This window comes from Otolemur garnettii, unplaced genomic scaffold (assembly GCF_000181295.1).
Source record: "Otolemur garnettii isolate 467f Iridium unplaced genomic scaffold, OtoGar3 scaffold00040, whole genome shotgun sequence".
NCBI lineage: Eukaryota > Metazoa > Chordata > Mammalia > Primates > Galagidae > Otolemur > Otolemur garnettii.
Genome location: NW_003852435.1, coordinates 14,779,004 through 14,798,304, shown reverse-complemented (window position 1 = coordinate 14,798,304; position 19,301 = coordinate 14,779,004).

Genomic DNA, 19,301 nt, shown 5'->3' with positions numbered 1-19,301 from the left:
CAATTCCTCTACTAGGTATATATGCAGATAACTGAAAATAGTTTTACAACAAAGAAAATTGCACCAGAATATTTATTACAGCCTAATTCATAATTGCCAAGTCATGGAAGAAGCCCAAGTGTCCATAGACCCATGAATGGATCAACAAATTGTGATACACACACACACACACACACACACCAGGAAATATTATGCAGCCATAAAAAAGATGGAGACTTTACCTCTTTTATGTTTACATGGATAGAGCGGGAACATATTCTTCTTAGTAAAGTATCTCAAGAATGCAAGAAAAGGTATCCATTGTACTCAGTACTATTATGAAACCAACATATAATCACCCATACTTTCATATGAAGGATAAAACACAACTATAGCCCAGAATAGAGGAGGAAAGAGGAAGGTGAGAGGAGGTGAGGGGGAAGGCCAGGAGGAGGGAGGATATTTGGCTGGACCTCACCTATTGTGCACAATGGAAGGTACATGTCAAATCTATTAAGAGTAGAATATAAATGTCTTAACATAACAAATAAGTGTGTGGAGTCTATGTCAACCAGCTTGATGTAAGCATTCCAAGTTGAACATAACATTAGCACATTGTACCCCATAAATGCATTAATACACACAGTTATGATTTAATAAAATAAATAAAAATAGAAATACTAAAAAAAAAATTGAAGTGTTTTTCTATAGCTATATTCAGCTACTTAGTTGAACATAGAGAGTAGCAGTAAAATAAAATGAGAATTACAAAATAATTTTGAGAATCACCAAAGAAGTGACTTATTAACAAACTATGTAATGTATTTTGATAAAAGAAATGAGAACCCAATAGGAAGGACAGATTGCTCAGGTGTGCTAGAAATCAGTGGGTTGTGGTATCTTTGAGAGTTCCCAGGGTATTTGGGGGTTTCTAAATAGAGGTAGGGAGAGTAAGCTGGCAAGAGATTATCCTTAAAATGGATTTTTCTGCCATGAGCAGATTTAACAAAAAACACAATGTTATATAAAAATTCAGCCATGTTTGGCAGCACTGAAGGGCATATATTCTATACTCTCTGAATTTTAAACATTATAGTTAACATCAAGCAGGGATAAGAAGTATTGGCCCCTGAGGGAGTCTCCATGTCCTATCCCTTGGAGTGGAGCATCACTGGCATCTCTGTAATAGGTAGGACAGCAACATCTCCAATGTTTTCAGAGTAGAAACAGCAGTTGCACTGATTGCACATTGCTGCTGCCAGAGACAGATAGATGAAGCACTAGGAGATTAAACAAAGTCAGGAGAAGGCTAGGAAAAATCTTGCCAACGGTTTAAAATGGTGCGCTTATCACGAGAATGTGGCCTGACAGCGTTGACAGCTCCAGATCTTGTATGGGAAATCTATTTACTTCACCCTCAGCTGTCACTGCCTGCTCAGCCACTTCTCTGCTGCTATAAACTTTCACTTTCTGTGTGACATCTAGACTGTCAGGTGAAAAAATGGGATTTAGATTTTTCAATGAAATAATGAAAGTTCAAAGTATTGCACTGGCAGCTTTGTTTCTGAAGACATTTTCTGTTGCGAGATTTGGGTAAAGTACTGAGCTTATATCACGTAATAAAACAGATGAGAAAAACACTTAGCAAGATATTTCTGTAGGTGTCAGGACACAGGCGTGCGCACACACACACATGTTCACATACATTGTAAATGATCTGTGTGACCAGTCGTCACACCCATTTTCTTACATCTAGTGAAATTAAATATAATACTTATTCTTTTGTATTTGATGACTATCCATGTACCTCCCTGTCACTGGCAGTTTAATTTTAATATAAAGATATCAGTATAATAATCTCGAAGAAAAGGATGCATAATTGCAAATAAAAATTAAATATTTACAGACTTCTTATTGGTAGTCTCACTAAAATAAAGATATGAATGAACATAGGCATGAAATTTGAGACTGAATCTAATCTAAAAATAAAAGGTATTTAAATAACCAGGTGAAGGGAGACAACTATTTGTTCATCTATCCTATGTATTCCAACTTCTAACTAGACAGAGAATCTTATTTTTCCAACTTATAATGGATTCATTTTTCAAAAAGAAATTGGTAGAAAAAGGAAGCTACAAATATACAAAAACTTACAAACATTTTTAAAGATTTTTCTTTTTTACTTAAATTAGCCCCTGGAAAATTATCAGTTTATAAGTTAAAGAAGAAGTAGGGCAGATAAGGAGACAGCTCAGGCAGATGTCTTAGTAAAAATTAGGTTATAATTAAAATGTTAGCCGTTAACCAATCAAAGTTTTACTCAGAAACTCAGATACATATTAATTAAAACTTGTGGGATAAAAACAGTATTTATAATTAATAAAAAAATTTTCTTAACCGGGGTTTTAAAAAATGATATTTTAAATATATAAGAAAAATGACAGATTCAAAGTGATATCAAAATGACTTTTTCCCTCCTTCATTCTTATCTCTTTCTGATTTTCCTGCTTTCCTCTACTCTTTTAGACTTACAATATTAACTGCTCTACAAAACAGGAGATTTCAGGAATGAGCACCAGTGATCCGCATTTGTTTTGAGGGTCTGTTCACTGACACTAATCAATACCCTTATGTGACTTCCTTAAGGTAAAATGTCAATACTAGTCACTGTTTATAAACAGATAGGAAAGCTAGACTGCTTCCTAAGGCCTGCGGTACTTTCTGGCAAAATATCCCTCCTTATTTCTGTTGTTAGATACACAGACATTTTTTAATAAAGGATAGAAATGATAAGCCTGCTGACTGACAGAATCTTAGGCAAAAGATTCCTAAATTCCTAGTGTAATTACAATACTCCACTCAAGCCCTTGTGCGCTTGGATAGATGAACGAATGAATGAATGAGGAAATGAATCTAATCATCTATAAACCAATTTGTATGCACAGAGTATTTATTTATCTAACACCTCATATAGTTTTTAAACACCAATGATTTGTTACTTGAAAGAGATAAGAGGATTTGGAAAACATATTTGTTTTATTTCATAAAATAATTAATTTGTTTGCTTGTCTTCTTACATGTTAGATCACAGTTGTTTCTATTGGGTCCAAGAACAAACCACATGACTAATAAAATTCCTTAAGACCCAATGTAATTAACATGGTTCTCGGGACCATTTTTAACCTAGAACTATCTTAGAAAACCCAACCCTACCAATATAGACACTGCCAAAGAGGCTGTGCTCTCCCTACTACTAATTTCACAATTAACAAATGGTTTTACCAAAAACTGACAATGATTATAATGTGGGAAGTGTTTTCCTGTTTGCTTTGCAACCTTTGTGGGTTACAACTAACATATTTAGACTCTCAAGGAGTCTAAATAAATTAGGGTTGATTCTTTTCATGTCAGCAATTATTCACCAACTCTTCCTAAAGTAGAAAACATATGCATATATCAATGTGTCTCTCTCTCACACTAATTTTCAAATATGCCCAGTCTTCACTCTGGACATAAGTAGGCTCCAAAATAAAGTTAGCTATAAAGCATTAAGAGAATTTTAAAAAGAAAGAAAATGGAAGTATGTATCTTCTCATTTAATTCTTTATGCATGGTTGGTCAGGAAATGGTAAAAACGAAAACATGTTTACCACCAATAAAAAATAAATATCAAAAAAAAAAAATGAACCTTTCAAAACAGTAAGACATGATTTGAGCAAATCAACTTTTTGAAACATAGATATGTAAAAGTAAAATAAGACCAATATATGTGAGAGCTATTTTCTCAGATTCTGAGTGTGATAAATTTGTCTTGTTAAATATTTCTCAAGCAATTTTTAATTGACAACATATGTTAAACATCGCAGAGCCATGTGTGTGAAGCACTTTACATCTGTCAGAGCTTCTTAAAGTTAATTCCTCTTTAATATGTTTGTTTCTTTCTCATGGCATGTGCTTTATTCTGTGTGTCAGATTTCAATATTGGTATTTTATAGGAAAGATATAATACTGGCAATCCTGAAGGAAGTGATTCTTCAAGAATCTGTTATAATGTCAATACATAAATTGACAAGTGTTACAAATAATAATAAATCAATAATTTTATATACCTTCTCAGTTGCTTATATGGAAGCCAAATGAAAATTTACATGAGATGTGTGCAGACTCCTACTTAAATTTGAATTATTTAACATAAAAGAGAGAATTGAAGTAAACAAGATCAAACTCTGTGAGTTGTGTTGGTTTTATGTCCATTAACTTGTAACAAAAGAAATTAAAAACCCGTATATCTTGTGTGTAATAATATTCACTTAGCTCTCCTAAGACAAATGATTTTTTCATTAATGATACGCAAACCCTTTTATTTCTTAGAATTCACTATACCTTTTCTTGTTGTCTTCTCTCATTTGGCCTCCACGTACCAAATTTTTCCTTCCATACATAAGTTTTATATAATAAGAAAATTAGATTTAATTGAATAATTCAATAGCATTGAAAACTAAGTGTAAATTGGTCAAGAGAATATCACTAAATGACATTTTATATATACTACTCTGCCCTGCTCAAAATTTGTTTTGATTTCTCTCATTTCAGAAAGGTTTTGCTTATATCAACAGCGTAAGTTTCATATCTCTCATCCCATAATTCCTAACTCATCAAACAATTTCTGTTTCATCACTGGTGCACTGAGGATTGTTTCTAGGCTATGGAAATCATTTGAAAATTATGTAAAAACAAAGCATGCTTGCTCTCTTTCTGTCTGTCTGTCTCTCTCTCATTTTACCAATTCAACTGTGTCTGTCCAGTTGTGTGTCTCATCATCGTCACTTGCCCACGTCTCCTTTCATCCTCAGTTTGGATACATCCCAGGAGTTGTGCAGAATACAACCTCCCCTGGGGAACACCAGGACTGAGCGCCTTCAGCTCTACAAGGCTGCACTAGAAGCCCTCAGTCTCTTTTAAGAGTAACGGGTATTCCTGACAGACAGAAGCAACGGGTTCTATGAAAAAATTGGGGATAAAGAAAAATTGGGTTTTGGGGCCATGCCTGTGGCTCAAGGAGTAGGGCACCGGCCCAGCCCCATATGCTGGAGGTGGTTGGTTCAAATCCAGCTCCAGCCAAAAACTACAAAAAAGTAAAGAAGAAAGGTTGGGTTTTTCATGGAGGCTGATTTGAAGGGTTGGAGAAGTACTTAGCTATGAACAACCAAGAGAAGGGGGAGTATGTAATAAAATTAGAGGGGTAAAAGTGTAGAAAATAAAGCTCTATTGTACTTACAAGCATATGAAAAAAATGAATATACTTGTTGAAATACTTTTATGAACTTTTAAAATCTGATATTAGCTTTAACATTCCCTTTAATTGGTAATCAGTTCATCTGAGACTGGATTAGGGACGTCTAGTTATCCATTAATAAGCCACTGCTTGTTAGCTGCATAGATATATATGAGGCATTTCAAAGTTTAATTCATTCATAAATTAATATTTAAAAAATACTGGATGTCACGTAACACAGTATGGAAAACACATTCTTACCCCAAATACTGCAATTGTATTGGGAGTATTTCAATTACACTTAAACTGCAAACAAAACTTTCAGAATAAATGACTTAAAATTAAATATTAGCTTTATTTTACAATAAAAGTTATTTTAATTGAGTTCTGAAACTGAAGCTAGGTATGAATAGCCCTTAGAGGAGCAAAATAGTTTCATAACAGCCCACCTGATCAGGCAAACATCATAATTCAGCACAATAAGCATTGTTAATAAGAAAAATTAATGCTCATGATAATAAATGTGAATTTCGCCCTTTACGTTCTGTAATGTTCTACAATTTTGGAAAATCCTGTATCTTACAGCATTACATCCCATGAAGTATATATCCTAGAATGACTGAAAATCCATAATTCTACTTCAATTCAAAGGAAAAGTAGTATTCTTTTTATGAAGGTACTTTTGGCTTTCCAAAATTAGAGAACATTTAAACATGGGATAATTTTATTGAGGAAACATAAAATATATATAAAAAATAAAACAGTCAAATATCATCTCCTTTAAAAGCTCAAGAAGTGCTGTAACACCGACAGCTGTGGAGGAGAAAAGAGCTTCCACACCTGAAGCTACTAAAAATAGAACAGGCTCTATCAAAAAGGACAACAGCTGTATAGAGAGAAAGTGGCTCGGCTACTCTCCATCGCAGCTGCCGCCTCTCAGCTATTCAATTCTCTCTTCGCCAGTTACCTACCTGCCGGTAACGTGTAATCCAATGTATGAGCGCCATCTCAAGGCCAGTTTCAGCATTACATGACATTTAAAGACGCTTTCAACGTTAAACCTTTGAAAAATAATGCAGTCCTTTAATGCAGGTTTCTGACAGAAGACGTACAAGGCAGCATTAAATTTAAAAAAATAATAACAAGTCCTTAATTTTTCTTTAGTCATGTATCTTTTCCCTGTTGGACTTTGCCTAACAGTGTTCACTCACTCAACTTCCTTTTCCTCCGTATTAGTCTACGTGTGTCACTGTCACGATTTTCTCCCTTTTCACCCTTTTAAATCTTCATCCTTCGTCACATATTGATTTATGTTCTATCATTGGCCTAGTTACTGAACCTAAATGGTTTATTAGCTTAGTGGTTTAAATGGGAAAATGTTTTTTTCCTCTTTAGAAGTAGGGGGAAGGATGGATTTATTCCTCCACTATTTATAGTTACAGATTCCTCCAGTATTTATAATGTGTTTACCTGTAACATCTCCCAATACAGTGGTGCTGGCGTACATCCAAATAGAGGACTGTAACTTTACTTTTGAGATGGAATGACTCTTTAAACCTCCAAAGCAATGATTTACTTATTTTTCTTTTCTAATTGCGCTAAAATTAGCTTTTCCCCTCCTTTTGTAATGCCTGCCTCTCAACACTGTCATTTGACTTGTTCTGATTGTGCTCTAGTTTTGTCCCCCACAGGAAACCTTGGATAAGTTCTAAAGAAAACAAATTGCTAATTAGTTAATTCCCTCATTACAATTTCTAGTGTGTATATGGTGCATATGAAGTACTACTATCATATGAAGCAGTGCTATAAATTGACTCACACAAAAAAATTATGTAGATAAAGTGTAGTTCTTTATCTTATTTACCACATGCTGCCTAATGAGGATTAAAACTAAGACTAAGAAATACTTTCACGAATTTTGATCTCCCCTCTCCAGTGACTAATTTGGTCTCAATCAGAAGTCCTGGAAAATATTCTTTCACATTCTACAAAATTAGCTTAACCAGTCGGCTAATAAAGTTTCTGAAAAATGAAAAATTGTTTTCCTTTCTAAGTCATTAACAATTCCTCTTCTGATTTGGTGCGGTATAATTACTCAAAATATAACCCACCAAATCTTGCAAACTATCACAAATGCCCATGAGCTTGAATATACATACAAATCTATCACTCCATTTTGTAGGGAAATAGGTTATCTACTAGAAATGTTTCTAGAGCTGTCAGAATCAAAATATAGGTCATCAATGCTGCAATTCAATGAACAATTCCTGATGTTACAGCATTCATATACTTACCAAACCTTTATTAGCTCTCAATTTTCTCAGCCTGTTACTAGTATGCTCAAGCCACAAGAGAACATTGAATGGAGATGTTAATTTGCACTTATTTCTTGTTTATTTTTTTTGTCTTAAACATAAAACATTCCATTTTTGAAAGGTTTTCTTTAATCTTATTTTTTATTTTGAAGAGATTATGTTACAGAGAACAACATTTGACTTTGAAAATTAAGGTTTTTTTTTTTTAAATTATGCTAGAGTGATGACAAAGTCTTTAGTGAATATTATGGATTAAATTGTGCCTCCCTAAAATCAACATGTGATAGTTCTAACCCCCAATATTTGGAGATAAGGTCTTTAAAAGAGTTAAATGAGGCCATAAAGGTGAGGCCCTAATCCAGTAGGGCTGCTGTCCTCATGGAAAGGAAAAGACACTCCAGAAAGTTTCTTATGGAGAGGAAAGGGCATGCAAGTGATAACGGAAAAGTGGCACCCCAGCCAGCTCAGCCGAGCAGGGCCTGGGGGATCTGCCACTTCTGTCTTGGTGGCAGCAGCCGGCAAAAAAAACGGCAGGTTGGGGCAAGTGAGGGAGGTTTCTTCCCCTAGAGGTTCCAGTAGAGCAGCGCTAGAGGACCTGTCAATCAAGGGAAAACTGGTGCCCATCCCTGATTGGTCCATTTTCAATCCTGCTCCTGATTGGTCCATTTTCAATCCTGCTCCTGATTGGTCCATTTTATGGACCAATCACAGCTAAGCTATTACACCTATATAAGGCCCTGAGCAGAGAGCCTGAGGGCAGATCATCGCAGATAGTTGTAGACCTTCAAGGAAGATAGAACAGAAGAACAAGACTTCAGCAGACCATCGCAGACCATCCAGAGGAAGAAGCGAGAGCTGCAGCACTTCTAGTGCTGATCCTGCTCTACAAAGAGGCTTGGCTCTTTGTAGGAGTTGGAACACTTCCGCTGCTGATCCTGCCTTACAAAGAGGGTTTGGCTTTGCTGATCTCTGCCCTGCAAAGAGGCTTGGCCCTTTGTAAGAGCTGTAGCCCATCTATCCTGCTCTACAAAGAGGCTTGGCTCTTTGTAAGAGTTCTTTTCATAAGAGTTGTAACACTTGTATCCTGCCCTGCAAGGAGGTTTGGTTCTTTGAGCTGTAAATAAAACCTCACTGTTCGTTCTATGGTCTATTGATTCATTCATCGAATTGTTGAGACCAAGAGCCTGGAAATCCAGTGTTAAAAATCCGGTATCACAAGGACATAGCAATCCCAGAAGAGAAAGTGCATCAGAAACTGGCCTTGTTGGCACCTTGATCTTAGTCTTCTAACCTCCTATACTGTAAGAAATAAATTTCTGCTGTTTAAGGCTTTCAGTCTGTAGTATTTTGGGTTGGCAGTCCTATACAACCAACACCAATTATAGCACTGAGAGTGGTGGGCTATTGTAACAAACACCTGAAATGTAGAAATGACTTTGGAATTGGGGAATGGGTAGAGAGAGGCTAAGAGAGATTTGGGCAGGTGTTAGACTTCCTTGTCTTAAAGGAAGTGCTGGTAAAAATAGAATGTTAAAAGTGATTCTGAGGAGTTCTCAGCTAGACATGAGGAATGTTTTCCTGGAAAGGAGAGAAAAGACATCTTTGTTATAAAGTGGCATATACCTTGGCTGAACCACACTGTGGCATTTTGTGGAAGATATGTGTAGAAACTATTAGTGACTATCTTATATATTTAGCAGAGGATATTTCTAAGCAAAACATTATTGGTACAGCCTAAGTTCTCAATACTGCTTAATGTAAAATGTGAGAAAATAGTGGAACATGGTAGAAAGTATTATGAATACTGAAAGAAAAGGAACATGAAAGAAATAGGAACTGGAATTTAATATACATGAAAGAAAATGAACTGGAATTTAATAGTTTAAAAAATATTTTTTAGGGCAGGTGTCACAACCCCTCGGGCCCCTGTGGCCCTGGTCTCAATCACCACAGGAAGGAACCAGGCATGATGTGGATTAGAAGTACAAGCTTGTAGGAGGTGGGGTAGCCCTTCTTTGCAGGGTAGCCCTGAGCAACCTCCATGCTAGCCTTTTATTGAGACCCTACAACACAGGTAAGGGGAGTAATTAACAAATGACTACATGCTGAAGGCTCGGGCTCTTCATCCACAAGGAGCACCTGTGGACATATGGCCCAAGGGTCCACCCCTCAGCTGCAGATCATCTTGCTCAGAGGTTGTCTGAATCTTGGCACCCCTACATTTCCCCCCTCTAGTGTATTAAAGACATTTCTGAATAGGCAAGGTACAAAATCTGTTGTTAGTTATTTCAGGTGTTCTCCTCACTGAGAATCTTTCCTTCCTACTAAGTAAAAGAAACAAAAGGGTATATAGGTATAACAAAAAGACACCAACAAAGCTAATCCAGTTTTAAAGGAAACTAATTTAGCCAAACTAGGCATAGGGGAAAACCTGTCCCCTTTGTGCTAATCACCACCCAATGATTAGCTACATGCTGACCCATAGGGCTCATAATGCTTCCATGGGAAGTATTAACTATCACCCAAAGTTATGTTAGGTGGGAAAAGGGCTGTACCAAACTCAGACCCTTTCCAAAGAGCAATACAACTTTAAGTAAAGATCAGCTGAAACAATAACTAAGAAAATGACATGAAGGCTATGTTAACCTGTTTGATGGAAGTGTTTCGGATTGTGTGTGAAAACCCCACACTGTACCCCAGAAGTGCATTAATGTACATAGTTACCATTCAATAAAACAAAAGATCAGCTGAAACAGATATAAATCCAACAAGTGAAATTCTCTTACCTTGGCCGATACCAGAATAACCTTTACCTTATAATCTACTGTTTGAGGTCTTTGTTGTCATAACCTTCCAAGGTTTAGAAGATGCATCCTAAGCTTGCCTGGGGCTTAATATACAGGCCCAAATAATGAAATCCTGTATCAATCTTCCCACTCTGCATATAAGTTCCAACTGCCTCTTAGGCAAAAAGGATGATGACCGGTCTTAACTGCTTCCTGCTGAGAATGGACAGTGTTGTGGGAGAGGCAGCTAGAATTTCCACAGAGGAGAGTGATCCAGGGTTTCTCTATTATGAAATTACCTAGGCTAAGGTGCTGTGAATAAAAGAAAAGTTAGTGAAAACAAATTTGTTAAGGTGTTGGCAAGGTTTCCTGCTCATGTCGAGGCTTAATCCAGCAGGCTGGTAACCACTGCTTTTCTTGATTTTCTGTAATAATATGAGTGAAACCTTGACCCCAATGCAGTACACTTGAACCACAGGTGCTGAGCTATCTATTTTGTTTGGTTTGGGTTTTTTTTTTTTTTTTTTTTTTTTCATTTTTTAGCCAGGGCTGGATTACTCGTGGTCCTAAATCCACCCTTCACAGATCTCAAAAGACTGTTACTCATGGACTAATGGTTCCACCCTTCACAGGTCCTCTCAGAGGCTCTGTTACTCATGGTCTTCAGTGGTCCCACACTTCACAATTCCTCAGTGGCAGAGTTTTTCCTGCTTTTAAACTTCTTTTCCAGAGAAATTTTTGCTAATTGATTCCAGACTCTTTTTTCAAATGGAGCTCCCTAGCACAAAGGTGGTTTAACTTTTAACTTTTAGTTACTCTTTCCTCCCTTTGTTCTCACCTCTCATAATCTTCCAAAGGCTTCACTTGCTTCTGCGTATCACTTCCCCTTTGGACCATGTCCAGGCTCTTTAGCTGGACTCGGTTATAGTACACAGATGCTGATGAGAGGTCGGTTACCCTTTCACCATGCAGGATAACCTAATATTCCACAAACATATTTAATCTAATTATTCTCCATCATCATCTATTGGTCTGGTTTAATTTCCTCAGTTTCATTCTGAGGCATCACAGGTCTAACCAAGCTGGCAGAGTGCTCTCATGGCCTAAAATTGAATTATACTGTTTTTCTAAGAATAGTTTGAAGTGGAAAATATTAAAGAAACTGTTCATTTATCAGTGGGTCCTGATTTTGGCCTAGCTTCCCACATTTATGGCATTTGGTGTTAACAGGGGGATTTATACTCTGATCCTCCAGCTGCCCAATTTGAGTTGTAATGTCAATATAGCATTTACCTGCTTTAACTATAAGATTATTCATCTGATCTATCAACTGTTTTATATCAACTGCCATGATCTTAATTTCATCTTTAAGCTGTTCCATTTGTTACTTCACCTGCTGTATCTTATTTTCCATGATTTTTCTCTACTGGCTTCCTTTCAGCCTTCTACTTTTTACAATCTTTCCTTTTCAATTCTTAGAACCTTTGGCTGCCTTAAAGGGACAGCAACTCTCTAACTGTTTCTTTTTACTCTGAAGTCTTAGTTTTTTGTTTTTTTTTTTTTTTTTACAAAACTTCACTTTCTCTATTTCCTCACCAGCCTCAATCTACCTCACTTCTTTTATTTTTTAACAGAACTCTTAACTGCCACCAAGGGATTCGGGCCTTGGTCTCTCAAAAGCTACTTCCTGCTGGCATTGGGTGAAGATATATGGGAAGGCCATTAGAAGTTCTCTTCCCCAATTTAATAAACACTTGCAACCTATTCCAAAACCTATTCCAACCTATTCCAAAACCTATTCTCTTTGCTGTTTTACTGAAGGCTTTTCTCACCCCTGAGGCTAAAGGCTTGTTTATTAAAGGTTCTTATCACCTAGTTCTATCTTTTCTCTTTCCCTCTTGTCTAAAGGATTTTTTCTGCTTTTTTTCTCCAACCACTTCACAGAAGAGATTAAAGGCTTTTACCAGCTTTTTTACCTACAGAAGTAGTTAAAATTTGGAAAGAGAAAACATAGGAAAGAAGAGGAAAAACCAAATGAGAAAGGCCTGTTATTGGCTGTCTTTCTTAGATATTTCTTTTTTTTTAGACAGAGCCTCAAGCTATCCCCCTGGGTAGAGTGCCATGGGATCACAGCTCACAGCAACCTCCAACTCCTGAGCTCAAGCGAGTCTCCTGCCTCAGCCTCCCAAGTAGCTGGGACTACAGGTGCCCGCCACAACACCTGGCCATTTTTTGGCTGGCCCGGGCTGGATTCGAACCCGCCACCTTAGGTGTATGTGGCTGGCGCCTTAGCCGCTTGAGCCACAGGCTCCGAGCCGATATTTCTTTTCCCTCTAAATATTTCTATTTCTATCTTTTTTTCTTATTTGCTAAAGATTATTTGCCTCTTGATCCACATTCACTGAATCCTGCTCTCAGCCCCATTTGTCACATCCTACTTCTGCCACCACTTGTCAGGTCCCAGGACTGTCCAGGTCTCGGGCCCAACTTAACTAGGTTCCCTGGCTTCTAAATTGGCCAAAGGTCTCACTTGCCCTGAGTGGAATTTCCCTCTGGACTTCCTCCCACTGTCTACAAAAGGCTTCACTTTACCTCTGAGTTTCCCTTTTGGTCCATGTCTAAGGTAACCAGATATCCTGCTTTTGGCGGGACAGTCCTGATTTTTGACAATTTGTCCTACGGCATTTTAAAAAGTCCCAATTTTTGGAAAGAATGCAGGACAAGCTAGGGAAAGGCAGGAGAACAGGGAGGGAATATACGATTTTTGGCTGCCTTGTGACTATTTCACCAGGATATGAGTTTTATATTATTTTTGTTAAATTTATAATGTTAAACTTTAATAATAACAAATAATTGTTGAAAACTGATTATCAAGAACTGCTTATCAAAGTTTACATTGTTGATCAGTTGTTAGAATTCTACCACCATTGGTTGGACTTAATGAAAAATGGCATTTTTTGCCATTGGCAATGACGAAAACATTTTGTAACTGTCTCTCAGATGATACACATCATACTGCGTGCTAGTGCTAGTTAAGCAAGTGATGTCAACAAATCAGCTATTCAGATAATTTAGGTAAGTAATTTATTTGTTTATTTTGTGAATTTAGCAGACAGTACTCATATTATTTATATTTTATAGTGGTGGCAAAAAGTCTAGTGGCAGCCTTGAAAGTGACACTTATGACTTATGAGGTATCATTATTAAAAAAAGTATTGATAAGGAAAAGGTTAAATCTTGGGCATCAGCAAAAATTACAATAGAGAACAAATGGTTAGAAATATTTCATCATTTTGAAACAAACCATGTTCCATACAATAATGCACTAAAAATTGTGGGATACACGCTGTCCTTACAAGGAACTAGTGCTGTGACTGAACACATTTTTTCCACAGTAAATAAAGTGTGGACATCAGAAAAATCACAATTAAGTGTTGAGCCTTTGAAAGCCATTTTATGTGTGAAATATAATTTAACAAATTCTTATGAAAAATTTCATGATCTTTTAAACAACGACAGCAATCTACTAAAAATAATGCACTCAAATGAGAAATATGCCAAAGAAGAAAATAATACTATACATAATTTTTTAATGTATTATATTTGTAAATTGTACTTATGTTGAAATTTAAAAAATATAATACTATTTTTGCATTCTATAAAAATTTTGTTGTTCCATTGCTCCATATAGACCAAATTTTTAATTAAGAACCCCACTGCCCCCGATCAATGGTGTCCCGCTTTACCAATGTTAAAATCTGGTCACCTTATTCATGTCCCTGGTGTCCTATTGTGTCCTGCTGTATCCTGCCTCCTACACCAAAATGTCACAACCCCTTGGGCCCCTGTGGTCCTGGTCTCAATCACCACAGGAAGGAACCAGGCTGATGCAGATTAGAAGTACAAGCTTATAGGAGCGGGGCTAGCCCTTCTTTGTAGGGTAGCCCTGAGCAACCTCCACACTAGCCTTTTATTGAGACCTTACAACACAGGTGAGAGAGTAATTAACAAATGACTACGTGCTGAAGGCTCGGGCTTTTCTTCCACAAGGAGCACCTATGGACATATGGCCTGAGGGTCCACCCCTCAGCTGCAGATCTTCTTGCTCAGAGGTCATCTGACTCTTGGTGTCCCCTACAGGCAGCACCTGTGGCTCAGTGAGTAGGGCACTGGCCCCATATACCAAGGGTGGCAGGTTTGAACCAAGTTTTGGCCAAACTGTAACAAAAAAAACAGCCTGGCATTGTGGTACACACCCGTAGTCCCAGCTACTTGGGAGGCTGAGGCAAGATAATTCCCTAAGCCCAGGAGTTTGAGGTTGCTGTTTGCTGTGTGATGCCACGGCACTCTACCAAGGGCAATAAAGTGAGACTCCGTCTCTACAAAAAAATTATTTTTTTTTTTTTTTTTGCCTAGTCCTATTACTTAAAATTAGAAAGCATATTTTGGAGAGAAAACCAGTGAGGAGACTCAACAATTGCCTCTCTAAAGTGATTGTCTATAAATTTAATCAATCATCACAACAGAAGCATAGATACATAATGTGTATGATTATGGCAGTAGAGACACTACCAGTTTGAACTAAGAGGACACAGAAAAGGGCTAAAATAAAGGATAGCTTTCAGATTTCTGGGATTCAAGAAAGGACTATAGAGCCACCTGGTTATGAACATGTCTTATCCTTCATGAAAAGGACACAATGACCTCAAAGGCATTTCAGACACTGGCAGAGCTTTCATTGCCACACATTCCCAGGGCACACAGGCCCAGGTCACAAGGCTGTCCCCCAAGCCCCAACTCCCAGAAAGGGAGGTTATTGTGCTGTCCAGGGATGACCGGTGGTTGTCACCCTAGTGGGACCAGAAGGCATTGTATCCAGACAAAGATGATTATTCTCAAGCCCTATGACCTAATAAAATTTTCTCTTGCTAAGTTTTTGGCTTAAATGAGTCCTGTAACTCTTTCTTCTTTTATATGTCTCCCTTTTAAATGGAAATATTTATCCTGTCCTCTCATTTTATTTTGAAAGCACATAAGATATCTGTTTCTGCAGGTTCATGGCTGAAGAAAAATTTCGCTTCAGGATAAATGCTATCATGAGTTTCAACTCTACCTGATTTAAATGACATTAAGATGAGACTTTGGACTTAGAGTTAGTTGATGCTGTAATGGTTTAATATTTTTGAATGAGATGAATGGATTTGGAATGCAAGGACATTGATTTTGAAAAGCTAGTGGTGGAATGTTATGAACTGAATTGTGTTTCCACCTAAATCTTCACGTTGAAGTCCTAACCAGGGGTTGGGAACCTGCAGCCGTTTGGCCACATATGGTTTTTTAGGTGCTTAAGTGCAGTCTTTTAGACTGAATTATAATTTTATTGAAAAAATACTTTTCCCTTGTCAACACATTTTTGTTTTTCTTTTATATTTCTATTTTGTTTTTTAAATCAACATATTTAAAATATCAAAGAATAAGTTTCAATAAAATAATTGCTCCAGATTGACTGGCACCATGAGAACATTAGTGAGCCATAGGCCTAAACTGATGCCTGCTATGCTCATAACTTAGTTATAACTTCTCCAACCTGACTAGCACCACTACCACACATGAGGATGGCTGGTGAGAGTTTATGAGAGTCTAATATACACCAACCTGCTATCAGCTTTTGAAAATGGTTTACTATGTTTCTGTTTGAAGTGGAATTTGTGAATAGTTACACAGCTCAGCAGTATTTTTAAATTTTGTTTGCTTAACATCCTGTCATGTCAAGGAAGACCAAGAGAACTCTGATGGAAGCAAAAAGATATTTTTTAATGAGGATTTGGAATTGCAATATCATCTTGTTTATGCCAATGATAAGATGATTTGCTGGCTTTGTGATGCTGCAATAGCAACATTAAAGAAATTCATAAAATCTTTTCCCAGGCCAATATATTCCAGTATTTTCTCCACACTTTCTTCAAGTATTTTTATTGTTTCATGCCTTACATTTAAATCTTTTATCCATTTTTAATCAATTTTTGTAAGTAGTGAGAGGTGTGTATTCAGTTTTAGTCTTTTATATGTACTTATCCAGTTCTGCCAACACCAGTTATTAAATAGGTATTCTTTTTCCCCAGTGTATGTAATTGTTTGGTTTATCAAAAATCAAGTGGCTATAAGATGCTGGTTTCACATCATGGTTTTCTATTCCATTCTAAATATCAATGTCTCTATTTTTGCGCCAATACCATGCTGTTTTGATGATGATGGCCTTGTAGTATAGACTAAAGTCTAGTAGAGTGATACCCCTGGTTACATACAAAATAAAGAATTATTTTCTTCTGGTTCCGTATAAAATAATTATTTTTTCCAAATCTTGAGAGTATGATGTTGGTATTTTATGGAGATTGCATTGAATCTGTAGATTGCTTTGGACATTATAGACATTTTGATAATGTTGGTTTTTCCCAATCATGGGCAAGGTATGTTATTCTATTTATTAATATCTTCTGCTATTTATTTTCTGAGGTTTTTATAATTTTCTTTGTAGAGGTGTTCAACTCTTTCATTATGTATATTCCTAGGCATTTCTTTCTTTTCTTTTTAAGCTACTGTGAAGAAAATTGTGCCTTTAATTAGTTAGCTTCTCATCTGCTGTATTTTTTTTTTAATCACTTCCAGGAGTCTTATGGTTGAGTCTTTGGGGTTCTTTAAGTATAAGATTAAATTATCAACAATGAGTGAGACGTTGACCTCCTCTGAATCCATTTAAATGCCCTGCATTTACTTTTCTTGCCTGATTGTATTGGGTAGAACTTCCACCACTACGTTGAGTAGTAGTGGCAATAGAGGAAAACTTGTTCTGTTTCCAGTTGTAAGTGGTAAAGCTTTCACTTTTACTCCATTCAGTATAATATTAGCTATTGGTTTCTCAAGATAGCTTTGCTCAGATTCAGAAATGTGTCACCTATGTCTATAATTTTCAGTGTTCTAATTAGAAAAGGGTGTTACATTTTATCAAATGCTTTTTCTCCATCTATTGAGGGGATCATATGGTCTTTGTTTTTGCTTCTTTTGATATGTTGAATTAATTAAACTGAAAAGCTTCTGTACAACTAAGGAAACAACAACTAATACAAACTTCAGAATGGGAAAAGATATTTGCATAATATGAATCTGGCAAAAGCTTGATAATGCAGATCTATAGAGAACTCAAATTAATCAATTGAAAAAAAAACCCAATAATCTCATATATGACTAGCCAGAAAGATGAATAGAACCTTCTCTAAAGAAGATAGACAAATGGCTAACAAACATTTGAAAAAATGCTCATCATCCCTAATCATCAGAGAAATGCAAATCAAAACTACCTTGAGTATCACCTAATCCCAGTGAGAATAGCCCACATCACAAAGCCTCAAAGCTGCAGATGCTGCTATGGATGTGGAGAGAAGGGAACACTTTTCCACTGCTGGTGGGAATGCAAACTAATACAACCTGTTTGGAAGGAAGTATGCAGAATCCTCAGAGAACTCAAAGAAATCCCCAAAGAATTTAAACCTGCAATCCCATTACTAGGCATCTACCCAGAAGAAAAAAAAATTCCTTTTATCGTAAGGACATTTGCACTAGACTACTTATCACAGTTCAATTTATTACAATTGCCAAAATGTGGAAACAGTGTAAATGTCCACTAACTCAAGAATGGATTAACAAGCTGTGGTATATGTATACCATGGAATACTATTCAGCCACTAAGAAAGATGGAGACTTTACATCTTTTGTTTTAACCTGGATTGACTTGGAACACATTCTTCATAGTAAAACAACACAAGATTGGAGAAGCGTGGATCCAATGTACTCTATTCTAATATGAATGTAGTAGATGAGCTAATACAAGGGGGGTCTGGGAATGAGCAAGTAGGGAGAGGAAAAGTGGGTAGGGAATGGGGCATCATGGTGTATGGCAAACCTCTTGGGGGTGAGACACAGTTATGAGAGAGACTTTGTCCAACAAATGAAATCAGTGTAATCCATTCTTTGTACCCTCAATGCATCCTAAACAACAACAAAAATAAATTGAAAACTTTAAAAAATAAAGAAATCCAATGCTCATCAACTTTGGATAATAACACAAAGACCAGAAATATTTTAAATTGCAGAGAGGAGTGCAAAAATATTGTATTTTAGAAATTAAATGATAAAAAGCAAGAACAGTGACAATTCTTTCAAGCAGCTGTAACATCAGGAAAGAATATCACGTAAGCTTGAGAAACAAATGGAAGCCATTTAATGAGGAGAAAATGTGAAATAATGCATTGTTGAAGTTTTAGGATGCTTAGTCCTCAGTAACATTTCAAAATATAAACTGCCTCTTTCAAGGAGAGCCATATCTGACATCAGCATAGATTAGCCCTCAATTTAAAAGAATTATTTTATGTAATATTTCAAAAGGAAAATATATATTATTCAATTACTTTAGATCAATCAACTAATACTCCTCATTTAGCATATGGTTTATAGTAATACTTTATTCTGGTCATAACAGAGAAATTTTGTTTCCTATGAATAATTACTCATTTTGGACACTTGCAAACAGAACATGCAGAATAGATTTCTTTAACAATTTTCAAGATAAATATGTTGAATTTGGACTGAATTTGGGAAATTTAGTGAGTGTATGTACAGAAGGTTCACCTTCCATGACAGGAAAACATGAAAGTTTTATTGCACCAATGAAAAAAATATCAACAGATCCAGAGGTTCTCATGTCTTTTCATTGTATCTTGCATTTGCAAAATCCCTGGGCTAAATGTACTCTTATAAGGGACATTTTACAAAAAGTTACAAGTAATATTAATAATATGTGTACAAATGCAAAATGGCCTTGTCAGTTTTGTAATATGCTGAAGTTGTACAATTTTTTCTTCAGTGTGAATTTGCCATATCATTCCAAAATGT